Here is an 11,723-nt window from a genome sequence, read left to right on the forward strand (position 1 = left end):
ATATATATATATATATATATATATATATATATATATATATATATATATATATATATATATATATATATATATATATATATACATTTGCCCATTTGCCATGGGAAATACATGGACCTCATCGCAAAAGTCAACAGAAGATCAAATAACCTTGATGCACCTGATACCATCAAAGCCTGGCACAATCTGCTACTTTTTTGACAAAGCATGCTTAGATGTACCAGACAGAGGAGGCAAGACACTGGCCTCATCCGTCAATAAAGCAATAAGGGACTTTCCTAGGGCTGACAACTTAGTCTGCCTCCCCAAACACACCAAACACCGTCGAGGCAGACCAAGTACGACAGTCAGCGACAACAGAAAATTAGGTACCCAAGTCAGCAAGAAAATTGAAGAGGGCAATACAGTCGGGGCTCTCAGGTTGATCACAAGTGAGGACAAAATTTTGCCAAGGGATGAAACCACAGCCCAAGCACTGAGAGAAAAACACCTCCTTAGGGCCGTAGGTGGACCTCCCCCACAGGTCAGGGTCCCCCCTAACTAGGAACCTCTCGTCCTCCGGGAGTCAGAGGTTTATAAAGCTATCGTTTCATTTCCCCCGGGCTCCTCAGGAGGCTACACAGGGGTAAGACCTCAACATGTGAAGGAAATGGTGAACCCAGTTCTTGGCCCAGCTGCAGAAGCGCTCCTGACAGAGATCACAACGTTTGTCATCAACTGCCTCGTCGGGTTAATCCCTGATGAAATCAAACCATTCTTCTTTGGTGCATCCCTATGTGCCCTGAAAAAGAAGAGGGGAGGGATCAGACCCATTGCCGCTGGTAATACCCTTCGCCGCCTAGTTGCAAGGGCTGTTGTCAGAAGTATCCGAATGGAAGCAGCCACCATGCTGCAACCCAACCAGCTGGGGTTTGGAGTCCCCCAAGGCTGTAAAGCAGCGGCTCATGCTGCACGAGCCTACATTAGCTCTCTTACTGAAGACCAGGCAGTAGTAAAATTAGATTTTAAAAACGCTTTCAACTCGGTCAAAAGGGAAGCAATCCTCACTGCAGTCCAGGAACATTGCCCAAGCATTCTCCCGTTTGTGTCAGCAGGCTACAGCAAAGACTCAACCCTCCTGTTTGGCAAACATGAAGTCACCTCAGCAGAGGGAATTCAACAGGGAGACCCACTTGCACCCTTCCTCTTTTGCATAGCGGTTCGAGAAATTACAACCAGATTGTCCAGTGAGCTCAACATCTGGTTCCTGGATGATGGCACTCTGGCAGGCACACAAGATTCTCTGCTGGAGGACCTGCAGCTGGTGAAGACACGGGGGGAATCCATGGGTCTCGTTCTTAACCCCTCCAAGTGCGAAATTATTGCATCCAGTGAAGTAATTATTAGAGCAGTGAAATCAGTTTTACCAGATGCCTCAGTCATTAAACCCACCGACAGCACACTACTTGGAGCACCTCTGGGCCACAATGCCATTGCTGCAGTCCTTGACGAAAAGTTTAGAGACCTAAAGAGGATGGAAGAGAGAAAAGGGGACTTGGACTCCCACAATGCCCTCTACCTTCTCACAAAGTGCCTTACCTTGCCAAGGCTAACATACTTCTTAAGGTGTGCACCAACTTTTGGCAACCCACTTCTAAATCAATATGATGATCTCCTCAGGTCAATATTCAGGAAGGCGCTCATCCTAGATTTAGATGACAGTCAGTGGGACCAAGCAACACTCCCAGTGAGATTTGGAGGGATAGGCATACGAAAGGCAACTGAGGTAGCACTTCCAGCATTCTTATCCTCATGTACAGCAGCCAACGAATTGGTAGGGCAGATCCTACCAGAGCTTATGAGAGAGACAGCGGGAACTCATGATCAAACGTTCATCGAAGCAGCCAGACAATGGGACACTATTGCACACCCTCAACCCCGACCACAAGTCCCAAAAGACCACAAGCAGGCCCACTGGGATAGCCCCATAATGGAAAAGACTGTAACAGCAATGATTGACAATGCTGATGCTGAAAACAAAGCTCGCCTCCTAGCAGTAAGAGCACCCCACGCCGGGGATTTGTTATTTGCTGTGCCTAATGCAGCCCTGGGAACTCGCCTCAGTCATGACGCTCTCCCATTGGAGTTGCCCTTCGCCTTGCCACCCTCATCCTCACCAAACAGGTGCATCTGCAGAACTGATGAAAAACGTAAAAATTACCCCTCACTTGCTCTAGTGCCCTTAGGAGATGGTGGTCTTTGGTGTGTATAAATACTCCGAAATTACTATCTCTTTTAAGGGTCTGAGCGTGGTGCAGTGGGTTAAAGGCGTACCTGTTATGACAGTTGCTGGAGGGCTTCTGTGCTGGCTAGGGTTCGAGTCTCCTGGTGGGAAAGTGTTCAAAAGTTGTATAACTTCACTCTCGTGTTTAGGAGAGTTGTGCATCAAGCATAGACACAGAGTTCTCCCATATTAACAGGGACGTGATGAAAAACGTAAAAATGACCCCTCACTTGCTCTAGTGCCCTTGGGAGATGGTGGTCTTTAGTGTGTATAAATACTTCAAAATTACCATCTCTATTAAGGGTGTGAGCATGGTGCAGTGGGTTAAAATCGTACCTGTTATGCCAGTTGCTGGAAGGCTTCTGTGCTGGCTAGGGTTCGAGTCTCCTGGTGGGAAAGTGTTCTAAAGTTGTATAACTTCACTCTCGAGTTTAGGAGAGTTGTGCATCAAGCATAGACACAGAGTTCTCCCATATTAACAGGGACTTGATGAAGAACGTAAAAATGACCCCCTCACTTGCTCTAGTGCCCTTGGGAGATGGTGGTCTTTGGTGTGTATAAATACTCCAAAATTACCATCTCTATTAAGGGTCTGAGCGTGGTGCAGTGGGCTAAAGGCGTACCTGTTATGCCAGTTGCTGGAAGGCTTCTGTGCTGGCTAGGGTTCGAGTCTCCTGGTGGGAAAGTGTTCTAAAGTTGTATAACTTCACTCTCATGTTTAGGAGAGTTGTGCATCAAGCATAGACACAGAGTTCTTCCATATTAACAGGGTCTTTATGAAAAACGTAAAAATGACCCCTCACTTGCTCCAGTGCCCTTGGGGGATGGTGGTCTTTGGGGTGTATAAATACTCCGAAATTACCATCTCTTTTAGGGGTCTGAGCGTGGTGCAGTGGGTTAAAGGCGTACCTGTTATGCCAGTTGCTGGAAGGCTTCTGTGCTGGCTAGGGTTCGAGTCACCTGGTGGGAAAGTGTTCTAAAGTTGTATAACTTCACTCTCGTGTTTAGGAGAGTTGTGCATCAAGCATAGACACTGTTCTCCCATATTAACAGGGACTTGATGAAAAACGTAAAAATGACCCCTCACTTGCTCCAGTGCCCTTGGGGGATGGTGGTCTTTGTTGTGAATAAATACTCCGAAATTACCATCTCTTTTAAGGGTCTGAGCGTGGAGCAGTGGGTTACATGCGTACCTGTTATGCCAGTTGCTGGAAGGCTTCTGTGCTTGCTAGGGTTCGAGTCACCTGGTGGGAAAGTGTTCTAAAGTTGTATAACTTCACTCTCGTGTTTAGGAGAGTTGTGCATCAAGCATAGACACAGAGTTCTTCCATATTAACAGGGTCTTTATGAAAAACGTTAAAATGACCCCTCACTTGCTCTAGTGCCCTTGGGAGATGGTGGTCGTTGGTGTGTATAAATACTCCGAAATTACCATCTCTTTTAAGGGTCTGAGCATGGTGCAGTGGGTTAAAGGGGTACCTGTTATGCCAGTTGCTGGAAGGCTTCTGTGCTGGCTAGGGTTCGAGTCTCCTGGTGGGAAAGTGTTCTAAAGTTGTATAACTTCACTCTCGCGTTTAGGAGAGTTGTGCATCAAGCATAGACACAGAGTTCTCCCATACAAACAGGGACTCAATGAAAAACGTAAAAATGACCCCTCACTTGCTCTAGTGCCCTTGAGAGATGGTGGTCTTTGGTGTGTATAAATACTCTGAAATTATCATCTCTTTTAAGGGTCTGAGCGTGGTGCTGTGGGTTAAAGGCCTACCAGTTATGTCAGTTGCTGGAAGGCTTCTGTGCTGGCTAGGGTTCGAGTCACCTGGTGGGAAAGTGTTCTAAAGTTGTATAACTTCTCTCTCGTGTTTAGGAGAGTTGTGCATCAAGCATAGACACAGAGTTCTCCTATATTAATAGGGACTTGATGAAAAACGTAAAATGATCCCTTACTTGCTCTAGTGCCCTTGGGAGATGGTGGTCTTTGGTGTGTATAAATACTCTGAAATTACCATCTCTTTTAAGGGTCTGAGCATGGTGCAGTGGGTTAAAGGCGTACGTTATGTCAGTTGCTGGAAGGCTTCTGTGCTGGCTAGGGTTCGAGTCTCCTGGTGGGAAAGTGTTCTTAAGTTGTATAACTTCACTCTCGTGTTTAAGAGAGTTGTGCATCAAGCATAGACACAGAGTTCTCCCATATTAACAGGGACTCGATGAAAAACGTAAAAATGACCCCTCACTTGCTCTAGTGATCTTGAGAGATGGTGGTCTTTGGTGTGTATAAATACTCTGAAATTATCATCTCTTTTAAGGGTCTGAGCGTGGTGCAGTGGGTTAAAGGCGTACCAGTTATGCCAGTTGCTGGAAGGCTTCTGTGCTGGCTAGGGTTCGAGTCTCCTGGTGGGAAAGTGTTCTAAAGTTGTATAACTTCACTCTCGTGTTTAGGAGAGTTTTGCATCAAGCATAGACACAGAGTTCTCCCATATTAACAGGGACTTGATGAAAAACGTAAAAATGACCCCTCACTTGCTCTAGTGCCCTTGGGAGATGGTGGTCTTTGGTGTGTATAAATACTCCGAAATAACCATTTCTTTTAAGGGTCTGAGTGTGGTGCAGTGGGTTAAAGGCGTACCTGTTATGCCAGTTGCTGGAAGGCTTCTGTGCTTGATAGGGTTCGAGTCACCTGGTGGGAAAGTGTTCTTAAGTTGTAAAACGTCACTCTCGTGTTTAGGAGAGTTGTGCATCAAGCATAGACACAGAGTTCTCCCATATTAATAGGGACTTGATGAAAAACGTAAAAATGACCCCTCACTTGCTCTAGTGCCCTTGGGAGATGGTGGTCTTTGGTGTGTATAAATACTCCAAAATTACCATCTCTTTTAAGGGTTTGAGCGTGGTGCAGTGGGTTAAAGGCGTACCAGTTATGCCAGTTGCTGGAACGCTTCTGTGCTGGCTAGGGTTCGAGTCTCCTGGTGGGAAAGTGTTCTAAAGTTGTATAACTTCTCTCTCGTGTTTAGGAGAGTTGTGCATCAAGCATAGACACAGAGTTCTTCCATATTAACAGGGACTTGATAAAAAAGGTAAAAATGACCCCTCACTTGCTCTAGTGCTCTTGGGAGATGGTGGTTTTTGGTGTGTATAAATACTCCGAAATTACCATCTCTTTTAAGGATCTGAGCGTGGTGCAGTGGGTTAAAGGCTTACCTGTTATGCCAGTTGCTGGAAGGCTTCTGTGCTGGCTAGGGTTCGAGTCTCCTGGTGGGAAAGTGTTCTAAAGTTGTATACCTTCACTCTCGTGATTAGGAGAGTTATGCATCAAGCATAGACAGAGAGTTCTCCCATATTAATAGGGAATTGATGAAAAACGTAAAAATGACCCCTTACTTGCTCTAGTTCCCTTGGGAGATGGTGGTCTTTGGTGTGTATAAATACTCCGAAATTACCATCTCTTTTTAAGGGTCTGAGCATGGTGCAGTGGGTTAAAGGCGTACCTGTTATGTCAGTTGCTGGAAGGCTTCTGTGCTGGCTAGGGTTCGAGTCTCCTGGTGGGAAAGTGTTCTAAAGTTGTATAAATTCACTCTCGTGTTTAGGAGAGTTGTGCATCAAGCATAGGCACAGAGTTCTCCCATATTAAAAAGGACTCGATGAAAAACGTAAAAATGACCCCTCACTTGCTCTAGTGCCCTTGAGAGATGGTGGTCTTTGGTGTGTATAAATACTCTGAAATTATCATCTCTTTTAAGGGTCTGAGCGTGGTGCAGTGGGTTAAAGGCGTACCAGTTATGCCAGTGGCTGGAAGGCTTCTGTGCTGGCTAGGGTTCGAGTCTCCTGGTGGGAAAGTGTTCTAAAGTTGTATAACTTCACTCTCGTGTTTAGGAGAGTTGTGCATCAAGCATAGACACAGAGTTCTCCCATATTAATAGGGACTTGATGAAAAACGTAAAAATGACCCCTTACTTGCTCTAGTGCCCTTGGGAGATGGTGGTCTTTGGTGTGTATAAATACTCCGAAATTACCATCTCTTTAAAGAGTCTGAGCATGGTGCAGTGGGTTAAAGGCGTACCTGTTATGACAGTTGCTGGAAGGCTTCTGTGCTGGCTAGGGTTCGAATCTCCTGGTGGGAAAGTGTTCTAAAGTTGCATAACTTCACTCTCGTGTTTAGGAGAGTTGTGCATCAAGCATAGACACAGAGTTCTCCCATATTAACAGGGACTTGATGAAAAACGTAAAAATGACCCCTCACTTGCTCTAGTGCCCTTGGGAGATGGTGGTCTTTGGTGTGTATAAATACTCCGAAATTACCATCTCTATTAAGGGTCTGAGCGTGGTGCAGTGGGCTAAAGGCGTACCTGTTATGCCAGTTGCTGGAAGGCTTCTGTGCTGGCTAGGGTTCGAGTCTCCTGGTGGGAAAGTGTTCTAACGTTGTATAACTTCACTCTCATGTTTAGGAGAGTTGTGCATCAAGCATAGACACAGAGTTCTTCCATATTAACAGGGTCTTTATGAAAAACGTAAAAATGACCCCTCACTTGCTCCAGTGCCCTTGGGGGATGGTGGTCTTTGGGGTGTATAAATACTCCGAAATTACCATCTCTTTTAGGGGTCTGAGCGTGGTGCAGTGGGTTAAAGGCGTACCTGTTATGCCAGTTGCTGGAAGGCTTCTGTGCTTGCTAGGGTTCGAGTCACCTGGTGGGAAAGTGTTCTAAAGTTGTATAACTTCACTCTCGTGTTTAGGAGAGTTGTGCATCAAGCATAGACACAGTTCTCCCATATTAACAGGGACTTGATGAAAAACGTAAAAATGACCCCTCACTTGCTCCAGTGCCCTTGGGGGATGGTGGTCTTTGTTGTGTATAAATACTCCGAAATTACCATCTCTTTTAAGGGTCTGAGCGTGGAGCAGTGGGTTACATGCGTACCTGTTATGCCAGTTGCTGGAAGGCTTCTGTGCTTGCTAGGGTTCGAGTCACCTGGTGGGAAAGTGTTCTAAAGTTGTATAACTTCACTCTCGTGTTTAGGAGAGTTGTGCATCAAGCATAGACACAGAGTTTTCCCATATTAACAGGGAATTGATGAAAAACGTAAAAATGACCCCTCACTTGCTCTAGCGCCCTTGGGAGATGGTGGTCTTTGGTGTGTATAAATACTCCAAAATTACCATCTCTTTTAAGGGTCTGAGCGTGGTGCAGTGGGTTAAAGGCGTACCTGTTATGCCAGTTGCTGGAAGGCTTCTGTGCTGGCTAGGGTTCGAGTCTCCTGGTGGGAAAGTGTTCTAAAGTTGTAAAACATCACTCTCGTGTTTAGGAGAGTTGTGCATCAAGCATAGACACAGAGTTCTCCCATATTAACAGGGACTTCATGAAAAACGTAAAAATGACCCCTCACTTGCTCTAGTGCCCTTGGGAGATGGTGGTATTTGGTGTGTATATATACTCCGAAATTACCATTTCTTTTAAGGGTCTGAGCGTGGTGCAGTGGGTACAAGGCATACCTGTTATGCCAGTTGCTGGAAGGCTTCTATGCTGGCTAGGGTTCGAGTCTCCTGGTGGGAAAGTGTTCTAAAGTTGTATAACTTCACTCTCGTGTTTAGGAGAGTTGTGCATCAAGCATAGACACAGAGTTCTTCCATATTAACAGGGTCTTTATGAAAAACGTTAAAATGACCCCTCACTTGCTCAAGTGCCCTTGGGAGATGGTGGTCGTTGGTGTGTATAAATACTCCGAAATTACCATCTCTTTTAAGGGTCTGAGCATGGTGCAGTGGGTTAAAGGGGTACCTGTTATGCCAGTTGCTGGAAGGCTTCTGTGCTGGCTAGGGTTCGAGTCTCCTGGTGGGAAAGTGTTCTAAAGTTGTATAACTTCACTCTCGCGTTTAGGAGAGTTGTGCATCAAGCATAGACACAGAGTTCTCCCAAACAAACAGGGACTCGATGAAAAACGTAAAAATGACCCCTCACTTGCTCTAGTGCCCTTGAGAGATGGTGGTCTTTGGTGTGTATAAATACTCTGAAATTATCATCTCTTTTAAGGGTCTGAGCGTGGTGCTGTGGGTTAAAGGCGTACCAGTTATGCCAGTTGCTGGAAGGCTTCTGTGCTGGCAAGGGTTCGAGTCTCCTGGTGGGAAAGTGTTCTAAAGTTGTATAACTTCACTCTCCTGTTTAGGAGAGTTGTGCATCAAGCATAGACACAGAGTTCTCCCATATTAATAGGGACTTGATGAAAAACGTAAAAATGACCCCTCACTTGCTCTAGTGACCTTGTGAGATGGTGGTCTTTGGTGTGTATAAATACTCCGAAATTACCATCTCTTTTAAGGGTCTGAGCGTGGTGCAGTGGGTTAAAGGCGTACCTGTTATGCCAGTTGCTGGAAGGCTTCTGTGCTTGATAGGGTTCGAGTCTCCTGGTGGGAAAGTGTTCTAAAGTTGTATAACTTCACTCTCGTGTTCAAGAGAGTTGTGCATCAAGCATAGACACAGAGTTCTCCCATATTAACAGGGACTCGATGAAAAACGTAAAAATGACCCCTCACTTGCTCTAGTGCCCTTGGGAGATGGTGGTCTTTGGTGTGTATAAATACTCCGAAATAACCATTTCTTTTAAGGGTCTGAGTGTGGTGCAGTGGGTTAAAGGCGTACCTGTTATGCCAGTTGCTGGAAGGCTTCTGTGCTTGATAGGGTTCGAGTCTCCTGGTGGGAAAGTGTTCTAAAGTTGTATAACTTCTCTCTCGTGTTTAGGAGAGTTGTGCATCAAGCATAGACACAGAGTTCTCCCATATTAACAGGGACTTGATAAAAAAGGTAAAAATGACCCCTCACTTGCTCTAGTGCTCTTGGGAGATGGTGGTTTTTGGTGTGTATAAATACTCCGAAATTACCATCTCTTTTAAGGATCTGAGCGTGGTGCAGTGGGTTAAAGGCTTACCTGTTATGCCAGTTGCTGGAAGGCTTCTGTGCTGGCTAGGGTTCGAGTCTCCTGGTGGGAAAGTGTTCTAAAGTTGTATACCTTCACTCTCGTGATTAGGAGAGTTATGCATCAAGCATAGACAGAGAGTTCTCCCATATTAATAGGGACTTGATGAAAAACGTAAAAATGACCCCTTACTTGCTCTAGTTCCCTTGGGAGATGGTGGTCTTTGGTGTGTATAAATACTCCGAAATTACCATCTCTTTTTAAGGGTCTGAGCATGGTGCAGTGGGTTAAAGGCGTACCTGTTATGTCAGTTGCTGGAAGGCTTCTGTGCTGGCTAGGGTTCGAGTCTCCTGGTGGGAAAGTGTTCTAAAGTTGTATAAATTCACTCTCGTGTTTAGGAGAGTTGTGCATCAAGCATAGGCACAGAGTTCTCCCATATTAAAAAGGACTCGATGAAAAACGTAAAAATGACCCCTCACTTGCTCTAGTGCCCTTGAGAGATGGTGGTCTTTGGTGTGTATAAATACTCTGAAATTATCATCTCTTTTAAGGGTCTGAGCGTGGTGCAGTGGGTTAAAGGCGTACCAGTTATGCCAGTTGCTGGAAGGCTTCTGTGCTGGCTAGGGTTCGAGTCTCCTGGTGGGAAAGTGTTCTAAAGTTGTATAACTTCACTCTCGTGTTTAGGAGAGTTGTGCATCAAGCATAGACACAGAGTTCTCCCATATTAATAGGGACTTGATGAAAAACGTAAAAATGACCCCTTACTTGCTCTAGTGCCCTTGGGAGATGGTGGTCTTTGGTGTGTATAAATACTCCGAAATTACCATCTCTTTAAAGAGTCTGAGCATGGTGCAGTGGGTTAAAGGCGTACCTGTTATGACAGTTGCTGGAAGGCTTCTGTGCTGGCTAGGGTTCGAATCTCCTGGTGGGAAAGTGTTCTAAAGTTGCATAACTTCACTCTCGTGTTTAGGAGAGTTGTGCATCAAGCATAGACACAGAGTTCTCCCATATTAACAGGGACTTGATGAAAAACGTAAAAATGACCCCTCACTTGCTCTAGTGCCCTTGGGAGATGGTGGTCTTTGGTGTGTATAAATACCCCGAAATTACCATCTCTATTAAGGGTCTGAGCGTGGTGCAGTGGGCTAAAGGCGTACCTGTTATGCCAGTTGCTGGAAGGCTTCTGTGCTGGCTAGGGTTCGAGTCTCCTGGTGGGAAAGTGTTCTAAAGTTGTATAACTTCACTCTCATGTTTAGGAGAGTTGTGCATCAAGCATAGACACAGAGTTCTTCCATATTAACAGGGTCTTTATGAAAAACGTAAAAATGACCCCTCACTTGCTCCAGTGCCCTTGGGGGATGGTGGTCTTTGGGGTGTATAAATACTCCGAAATTACCATCTCTTTTAGGGGTCTGAGCGTGGTGCAGTGGGTTAAAGGCGTACCTGTTATGCCAGTTGCTGGAAGGCTTCTGTGCTTGCTAGGGTTCGAGTCACCTGGTGGGAAAGTGTTCTAAAGTTGTATAACTTCACTCTCGTGTTTAGGAGAGTTGTGCATCAAGCATAGACACTGTTCTCCCATATTAACAGGGACTTGATGAAAAACGTAAAAATGACCCCTCACTTGCTCCAGTGCCCTTGGGGGATTGTGGTCTTTGTTGTGTATAAATACTCCGAAATTACCATCTCTTTTAAGGGTCTGAGCGTGGAGCAGTGGGTTACATGCGTACCTGTTATGCCAGTTGCTGGAAGGCTTCTGTGCTTGCTAGGGTTCGAGTCACCTGGTGGGAAAGTGTTCTAAAGTTGTATAACTTCACTCTCGTGTTTAGGAGAGTTGTGCATCAATCATAGACACAGAGTTTTCCCATATTAACAGGGAATTGATGAAAAACGTAAAAATGACCCCTCACTTGCTCTAGCGCCCTTGGGAGATGGTGGTCTTTCGTGTGTATAAATACTCCAAAATTACCATCTCTTTTAAGGGTCTGAGCGTGGTGCAGTGGGTTAAAGGCGTACCTGTTATGCCAGTTGCTGGAAGGCTTCTGTGCTGGCTAGGGTTCGAGTCTCCTGGTGGGAAAGTGTTCTAAAGTTGTAAAACATCACTCTCGTGTTTAGGAGAGTTGTGCATCAAGCATAGACACAGAGTTCTCCCATATTAACAGGGACTTCATGAAAAACGTAAAAATGACCCCTCACTTGCTCTAGTGCCCTTGGGAGATGGTGGTATTTGGTGTGTATATATACTCCGAAATTACCATTTCTTTTAAGGGTCTGAGCGTGGTGCAGTGGGTACAAGGCATACCTGTTATGCCAGTTGCTGGAAGGCTTCTATGCTGGCTAGGGTTCGAGTCTCCTGGTGGGAAAGTGTTCTAAAGTTATATAACTTCACTCTCGTGTTTAGGAGAGTTGTGCATCAAGCATAGACACAGAGTTCTTCCATATTAACAGGGTCTTTATGAAAAACATTAAAATGACCCCTCACTTGCTCTAGTGCCCTTGGGAGATGGTGGTCCTTGGTGTGTATAAATACTCTGAAATTACCATCTCTTTTAAGGGTCTGAGCGTGGTG

The sequence above is a fragment of the Procambarus clarkii genome, chromosome 23 (assembly GCF_040958095.1).
Source record: "Procambarus clarkii isolate CNS0578487 chromosome 23, FALCON_Pclarkii_2.0, whole genome shotgun sequence".
Lineage (NCBI taxonomy): Eukaryota > Metazoa > Arthropoda > Malacostraca > Decapoda > Cambaridae > Procambarus > Procambarus clarkii.